Source organism: Charadrius vociferus, unplaced genomic scaffold, assembly GCF_000708025.1.
Source record: "Charadrius vociferus isolate BGI_N301 unplaced genomic scaffold, ASM70802v2 scaffold161, whole genome shotgun sequence".
Taxonomy (NCBI): Eukaryota; Metazoa; Chordata; class Aves; order Charadriiformes; family Charadriidae; genus Charadrius; species Charadrius vociferus.
In genome coordinates, this window is record NW_009646928.1 from 4,643,350 (window position 1) to 4,652,437 (window position 9,088).

The following is a 9,088-nucleotide window of genomic DNA, read 5'->3' on the forward strand; positions in this document are numbered from 1 at the left end:
AGGTATTCCTGACAGTAAACAAATACTACAAAAGCAAAGTCCTCCTAAGCCCTGATAAAACAAACATTATGAAATAGTACAGATAGTATCCTGATGAACCCACAGGCTGCATTTTTCACAAAAAAGAAAACTATAAATCTTCACAACACTCTGTTTAAGAGAAAGCTGTTACATGCACTGAAGGTGTATTAACTACCTAAATCCTGAAAACTGGATTCACTGAAATTCAGGGAAATCCTGGCTTTTCACTCTCAAGGAAGAGAGGAAAGGACTCAAGATTGACTAAAATAAACCAAAGTCTTAGAAATCACTTTTAGTTAGTCCACTGAGCTTTGGATAAGGACTTTAATGTGAAACCCACTTGGCAATCAACCATTTTTACATATTTTTTTTCTCTGTCTACATACTTGTACATTTGCCTGCCTTTTATGCATTTGTTAACATTGAATATGGTCATTTCACTCTTATGGTTCTGTTTATTGTAACTGTTCTTTGCATAAAAATTATTTATGCAGAATAATAATACTGTTTGAAGAATAACTCCAGAGAGCTATAGTTGAGGTTCTTCTGTAGAGGTGTGCAAGGTTATTACAATATTTCATTACCACAAAATAATACATCTTCACTACAGGCAGTATTAGCTTGTAATATTCTTTGCTACCGTGGTACCAACTTTTCCTTATAAAGCAATTTAATCACTTCCGTATTGGTTATACATGAAATATTAACGCTATGCTTCATAGGGAACACCTCCTGGATTTTCATTACAATATATTGTTATATTACTTATACAGTTAGAAAATCTATTCGTCTTTAACCATGTCACTGCATCTCATTGAAAAATGTCTAGCCTAATGAAGTTTTACCAGTAAAAAAAAAAAAAAAGTGTTTTTCCAGTTGTAAGTCCTCAAGTCAACCAGTCTGGGGTTCATTACAGGTTTTCTAAACCCCACGTCATCTCCATGGTTCTTCTAATTATCTTTCATAATACCACCTATCAGAACTTTTCAAAGACTATAAATCTTTGTCTTTCTAAACAGAGAAGATCAATCACATAAATTTTCATATCCCGCGAGATAACCTGATACTGTAACTATACTCTTATCCATCTAATATTAACTATATTCTTATCTAGCTGCTATATAGCAAAAGAAACTAAGACTACAACAATCTGTATTGCTTTACATATGAAAGACGTGGTCATCGCCTTCAAAAGCTTAACATGATTTTATTTTTCAACATTGAAAATATATGAAAGTCAAACAAACTATTTTATTTTTCTTCATGGTAATAGTCCATCAGATAACAAAGTAGAGCTACCTTTATTAACAGTATGCCATTCTCTGCAAATCAGGCAAAAATGTCATCCAGTGACTTATGAAATCCTGGCACATAAGACTAACGTGTACAAAACCAAAGCAATTACAGAATGCACGGGCAGTACACAAGCCAACATAATGGATTAACAATTTAGGCATGCATTAATAAATATGTAGGTACTGCATATTTAGAAGGCTTTTGAATTGAGAAAAGATGAAACTAAAGTTCTGATCAGCATTTTTATTCATCCCCGTGGAAATGCCAGGCCAGCTCCTCAAGTGCGTGAAGTTTCCACTCTGCAAGAGAAGCAAGCTGTCAGGAAGCCAGTTAACAGCTACTTAATTCTTTACTGTCCTCAGCACCAACACAGGTTTGGCTCATTCCACCTGGCTAAGGCTTCTAGGGGACCAAACTGTCCTACCCTTGAGCTTCACTCCTCCAAGCAGGTACAAGTGCCACCCGGGACACATGTATGTCCCTGTGTCTGAGAGCACTTTCAGACACAGCAGATCTCATCTGGCTCTCCCGGCTGCTCTCTGGTGGCTGGGACCAATTAGTTACAGCATGCAGTGGCCACAACGTGACTTGGAAACTGATCCACCAGGTCCAGCCAGGGCTGCTGCTCTTGATCATCTCTGGCCTAAGCGAATCTGCTCTGGTGATCAGAGCAACAGGGACTCTGGGAGCCAAAACTGACAGCAGGTCTCTGCTGCACTGTGTAGAGACTTTGTAACTTGTTCTACGTTTTCAAAGACTCTAAAGAAACAAGAAGTACTAAAAGCATTTGCAATGTAACTAATACTAAAACTGATTTCTAGTCTTAATCACTGTACTTTTTATTCAGAGGATGTTTCAACATACAGGAGATACTTCTTTCTATCTGCGCACACATGCTATGTCTTAAAGAGAATTACAAAATACCTTTTAAAAATTAAATACATGTAATATTTTTAATACAGCTGCTTGAAGCCATGTTGTTAAAACTGTGACTAAAAATAACTTTCAAACAAGTTCATGTTGTATAAGTGTAACATTGCTTATAGGTCATATTGGCCCAATAACAGAAAAATTGATAGAGTTTGAAGGATGGGCAAAACACATTTTAAAAAAGTTTGGGTAAATCTACAGAAGTTGTAAAAAAAACATGCAGAACCTTTATTGATATCTTGCTCGAAAGAACTGCATTAACAAATAATTCTGGATAGTATAGGCTCTAAATTAGTTCCAAAATAGCAGGCAACATGCAAAGTCAAAACCACCTGAGCCCAAAAGGTCTTATACAGAAGTTACAACAGGTCTGAGTCTTCATTTCACTGACAACTGTACAAAGTGCATAGGACTTGCTCAGACGTAATTGACCTGTTTGCTCATGTCAGAAGTCTCACTACAGGGCAGTCACCTCAAACAAGGATCTAATAGCAAAATGAAAGCATGCAGTAACTTGGCTGAGTGACCACACAGAAAATAGAGACATATTTTACAAAAGACAAGTTCCATTAGCACTTTATGCTGCTTACTTTTCTGGGTTACAAAGAAATTTTCCTTTCTCAGAGTTTTCAAATTATGAAGGAGATGATTTCCAGGTGACCGCAGCTGCGACACATTAACTAAGACATGGCTTCCCTAGACTTTGTGGTTGTTATCATAAAATATAGCTTGAAATTACATAAAATGGGTATGGTTTGGCCCAGGCATAAACTCCTATGCCTTGGTGCCTACCACTAAGTGGACCTGTGATCCCACGACAGCCAGCCAGAATGATCTACAATAACCCAGCCAGCAACAGTCAGGTGCCTCAGTCAAAACCCAGTGATGAAATGCAGCAATAGACAGAGGCTCAGGGAAGTTTTCTACCTCCAGGTGGGGTGTCTTTGTTGCAAGATGTCCTTGCATCACAAAGAAAACCTAGCAGAAGCCTACTGTGATGGTCTCTCTGTTATATGATCCACAGCTTCTGCTGCATCATCCACATTCATTCACACATTTTACTATGACTTGATGCATAGCCTGACACCTAGTACAAGTGTAACATCTTCAGAGGAAAATCTATTACTTATGACTCTGTTACTTTCTGCGCAATGTTTATTGAGCCATTTTGCAGTTTGACATTTTATGTTTTACTTTCTAAAAAGAATTAATGAATTTTGTTTCAGAAAATTGAAATGACAAAATGTCTGAAAGTGGATAGCTGACGCTATGGCATGACTTTCCTCTCCAAAAACATGCAGGTGAGCTTTTTGCCTTTACTAGCAAATTCTCTTGCCACCTACCTTTGTCATGACCATTCCTGAGGTTACAGCACTGTCCAATTGTGTCAGATGATAAAGGGCAATTTTACAGTGTCAGGTGAAGTACGAAATTCACTTTGCAAAATACTTCAGGTGATATCAGTACAAAATCTTAAAGAGGAAGAATTACTGTTTCTTCTCTTCAAATGAAAAACATTTCACAGCAAACATCTTAGCTTGGAACTTTTCAACAGAGTTGTTTACGTTCAGAATCTGCACCAGTAACAAACAATAGTATTTCATGTCCCTTTTAAGTGAGGATATTACTAAATAAACAGTATAGAACTCCTAGAAGTTAGTTCTCAATTTAACTAGTTGGGGTTTTTTATGCCTCTGTGCACACCTCTGGTTCACAGCCACACCTAACAAGATTTTGTATTTTCTCCAGAGAAATATTTAGAGTAAGATACCCATAATACGGTATTTCAATATCTCCTCCTCACTTGTAACTAGGACATAATGTGTTGAATTCTCCTCCTGTTGAGTTCTAATTTCATAAACTAGACAGAATATATGTATAAAACAATCTTACCCCAGTAGCAGTACTTTTTCTGTGTGAAATGCTTAATAACTTGCAACATCAGTAACAGCCTGGATGCTCAAATTCTATTTCAGACTTCTGTAGTCTATTTTACACACACACACCCCACACACCCCCTGCATCAATGGGAATGTTCGACTTGGTAAAGTAACCTGAAATCTGCACATGAGAATTTCCAGCAAGTAGGCCAGTCTCTTCAGAGATTGCAAAACATTTTTTCACCTGAGCTGCAACATAGCAAAGCATTTGTATACTAGGTATTACAAAGCAGAAGTAGTAATGTGCTCTTTAACAAACTGATAGGATAAAGGTGAGTCCCAAGCAAGTGTATGAAGACTTGAGACACCAGACTCAGACTGACCTAGTTGCCATAACTTGGTAAGAATCTTTCATTTCAAGTTTAATTCATGTGATGAAAACTTGCAGTATGATCAGCTATGCTCATACATTTGAATCTTTCAGCCAACTTCTAGCAGTGCTATGTTACTTTCTACCTTATTTTACGCAAATACAGTAGCAAACAACATGCAAGAGAATTTGGTTTATGATGACATTTGAGATAAGATGCATTTTCCAAGGCTTTTTAACAAACACCTAGCATACTCAAAAGCTTGGCAAAAAGAAAAACTAGTGGGTTTGCTACAAAGTCTGAAATCCAAGCAAAACGTGTTATTTTTCTACATGGAATAATCTTGCAAATTTTGAAAGCTTTCATAAAAAAATATTTTAGAGTACAATGTCATGAATGTACTAATGCCACTCTTACTAGCTGCCTAACAGATCAAATTATTTGAGATTTAAAGTGTCTTCTTAGAAAACATACATAGAAGGAATTAACTGGTTTAGAATATTTTGTGGATGCCCACAGCAGTGTGGCTTCCCTTAGATGTACCATCCTATCTACATGAAAGTATTTTTTCTAGGGAGGAAAGTATTAAAATTTGGCTGATGATTCTGAAGTATCTTATAAAAATGTTAGATGAATGATTGCATACATCTTAACACAAGAAGATATTGTCATAATTAAACAATAGAAGACAAGTTCCACTTTTTATGGTGATAGTCTGTTTAAGGCAGATAAGCAATGTGAGTGGCACCGCTCTATCAGTATGCTGCTAAATGCATTCAGCACAGATTCATCAATTACCACTACCGTGGCCTGTTAGCGCTGGAAGGGAAAAAGAAACTGTGCAGACTATAGACTAACAGTGTTCATAGCCTGCAAGGATGTCATGGATGGACATCACAAACTCACTATTCCGCATTAAAGTAATCTTGAGCTGCATCAGCCAACAGAAAGCTGACCATGACTTTGCAGCTACTGTACACAAGGACATGCTTGTCATGAAGTAGCACTAGGTGAGTTTCAAGCATACCATGCAAAAGGGATGCACCAAAACCTTTTCCTTGGCAAATAACTGCCTTGTCTTGTTTGCTACAGATTCTGGCAAACAGCACCCATTAAATAGATCAGGAATCTGACTTTAAACCACCCATTACTAAATTTGCATAGTAGAAATATTATATTTGTTACATACTTGAATACATTCTAATTTGAAAAAGCTGTTTTGATGACCTGTGTTATAGTGGAAAACAAAATCAGAGAAGAATCCTATTGCTGCAAATAACTACAATGGACATGACAGTCTTTCAGACAGCCAGATTTACACAGCAGATGACCTCATCAGTGGATAGCAGAACAGCTGGGGACTTCCTGCAAAGGATCTAAAATGTAATTCTTTAAGCTAAATATTTAAATTAACAAAGCAATAGATTGACTACTAAAATAGTCCTGTACTTCTGCCAAGTACTTTAACAATAAATCAAGAAACAGAACAGTGCTTCAGGCTGTTTGACAAGCACATAAAGCAATTTGACTACTGCCTGTCAACCGTCTTGCTCCCCTCTCGCATTTACCTTCATAGTCCTACATCCTCCCTTTCATCAGCCTTCGTAAGGTCCTCTGTAAAGCAGATTCAAGCTGGCAGAAAGTGGTTTTCTGTTTTGTTTTGGTTTTGGTTTTTAAACCAGTGGTCAGTGGGGGGGAGTTGTCTCCTGCCAGACTAGTATGCTGAAGTGGCTCTGCACAGCATTAGGAAGGATGGAGTCATTGTGACTGGGAGAAGGGAAGACAGGATCATCACAGACAGCAGCTGGAGTCACTTACACTGCTGTGAAACCACATTTATTACTAATAAACACCAAGTAATAATGCAGCACACTAATAATACATTTCTAATGTTTCTTTAAACCTCACACTCAATAACGTTTGCAATGCAGCAGCTCTTTTACCTGACATGCTCTGAATATCAAATGACTAGCTTGTTTTTGAACAAGAAGAAGTCCTTTCTATATGGTGGGCTTCCAGCCTAACCTCTAATAAAACTGGGAGGGAGGATGGGAAAAGCTTTGCTTATTATTTTAATGTTACTATGAAATGTAGTTTCACAAATGGAAGGTAATTAATTAGATGGTATTAGAGTTAAGACTGTTGTGTAGTAAATCCGTAGAGAGGACAGAAAAGCATTAAAGTTATTTGAGTAAACATCACTTCACACTCCGATATTTTTAAAAGCTTCTTTGGTTTTAATTAAGCATAATTTTAACAGCCATCAATGTGGATCAAATACCATATACCACCATTCTCATTTCCCCATTCAGTCCAGTTGGATTAAGTGCTATGAATGCCATCTTTCAGAGTTTTCTTTCTTTTTTATTGGGTTCGGGTTTCTGGATATAGCCTTAAGCTGTTATACTTCTGAGCTCATGTTTGTTGAAGTTTAAAGAAAAAAAAACACCAATCAAAAAAACCCAACAAAACAAACAAACAAAAAAACACCAACAAAAAAAGTAAAGTATCTGTTACGTACTAGCCATTTTTAAGATCTACGAACACCTTGACTGATTTGCCACAACACTATTATCCCTCTCAGACATCAGATGTACACATGAAAAAAATCCTAAGGAATTATACTGTTCGCAAAATTGGGACAAAGGCAAGAAAAGTTGCCTTTGAGCACAGAACTAATGCCATGCTGATGGTAAAGAACTCCAGGAAGCACCTAGCAAAACTCAGAGTGGACAAAAAGGTGACAGATGATCTTCAGTGTAGATACACGTAAGCTAATATATTTAATGAAAAATAATCTAAATCACGGACACACCATGCTGACAAATTACTCTGAGAAGAAATCTCGGAGTCATTAGTGACAGATCTCTGGAATTAACAGGTTTATGTTCAACAGCAACCAAAAAAACCTAGGAAAACATTTGGCATCATGAGCAAAGGGCATTGAGAATAAGACAGATCACATTTATATAACCTTGATCCACCCACATGTCAGGTAGTCTGTGAAGTTCTGGACTCTGCTTCTCAAGGACAGACTTTAGTCACAGAAGGGCAAACAAAATATTAAAGGATGGAGTGCCTGCCTTTGAAAAAGAGACTAAAGAGGCTCTTCAGTTGGAGAGAAGGCTGAAGCAAGGTATGATCTATCAAACCACGAAGGTGGTAAATAAATTAACGTAAAACTTCTGCTTGCTAAAGCCTCCAGTAATAGAACTAGGGGAAATTTAATGAAGCTAGTAAGACATTAGTTTATAAAAGATTAAAATGCTTCTTTATGAAGCTAGTAGTAAGCTTCTGGAACTTACCACTACAGGAGGTTGTGAAGGTAGTGAGCATCAGCAAGTTTGAAAAAAACAAGTTCTTGCCTGGCACGTCCACAAATGGGCTCTCAAAGCACTGAGCAGATATATACCTACTTTGCCTCATTTGAAAACTAAGTATACAGGGAGAGTACAGGGAACAGATGCATCAAGTGGCTAGGTTTATGTACAGCCCCTAAATAGCATCCCTTAACATCACCGTTGGAGACCAAACCCTGAGTATGAAGGCCCCCTAGTCTGACCCAACAGAGCTTTTCTGATATTCTTAACTTCAATTTTCTCTAATGTCTTCTGCTAAGCTCTGAAAAAAGAACACAAAAAAAGGTTACACCCCTGCTTCTTATCTGCTATGAAAGATGCAAGTCAGATTTGAGTAACAGCAGACCCTCCGTATAAATTCTAACATATAATATCCTATGTTAAGCAATAAATTAGTACTATATCTTTAAACAAAGATACGGGTCAGACCCAGGAGGGAATATTTGAATTACTCCAGCCAGTGTGACCCCCACAAAGCCACAGATGTTGTTCCACAGCAGGATCGGCTATTTCAGTGAAAATGTAGCCACCTGCTGTGGGACAAAAGAAACAAACATCAGCCCCTCAAACAGCAGAGCCGACGAACAGCTCAGAGGGAGGCAAGGTTAGGCATGGAAGTCATTCACATTTTTACTGCAGCAAGTCTCAAAAGACAGTAAGAGTTAAAGCTTACTGTTACTCAGATGGCAGTCTTAAGCTGAGTGCAAAAGCCAGTACCTGTAGGGTATTTTCTGCCCTCTTCTCTTCTACAGAAAGTATTTATGTATGAAATAGGCATATTATAACTGAAATACTTTGAGGCTACTGATAATACAAAACACCTTCTGCAAAGGGAGAAGGTATGCTGGCAACACTCCACAGAAATGAATAAATATAGCTCAACAGAATTCTCACATGGTTTCACTTGTATAGCGCATTCTTCACTCGTTTCACTCTTACCATTAACTCCTGCTCCACTATTTGGTATCTTCTTGTTACTCAGAAGTAAAGAATGTATACATATGTATTTCATAAATATATATAGGGATACATTATGTTATACATTAAATTGTACATGTATATATGCATTAAATGACACATTTTCATTCTTAAGGGAATAATAAAGTACAGTTTTGATAAGTAACTACTGCAGATATTTAGATTACTCCCAATAGTTTGGGAGGTTAAATTGAGAGCTACAAAAATCAGAACACAGGAAGGTTAAAAAAAGAGTGTCTGCCCGCCCCCCCCC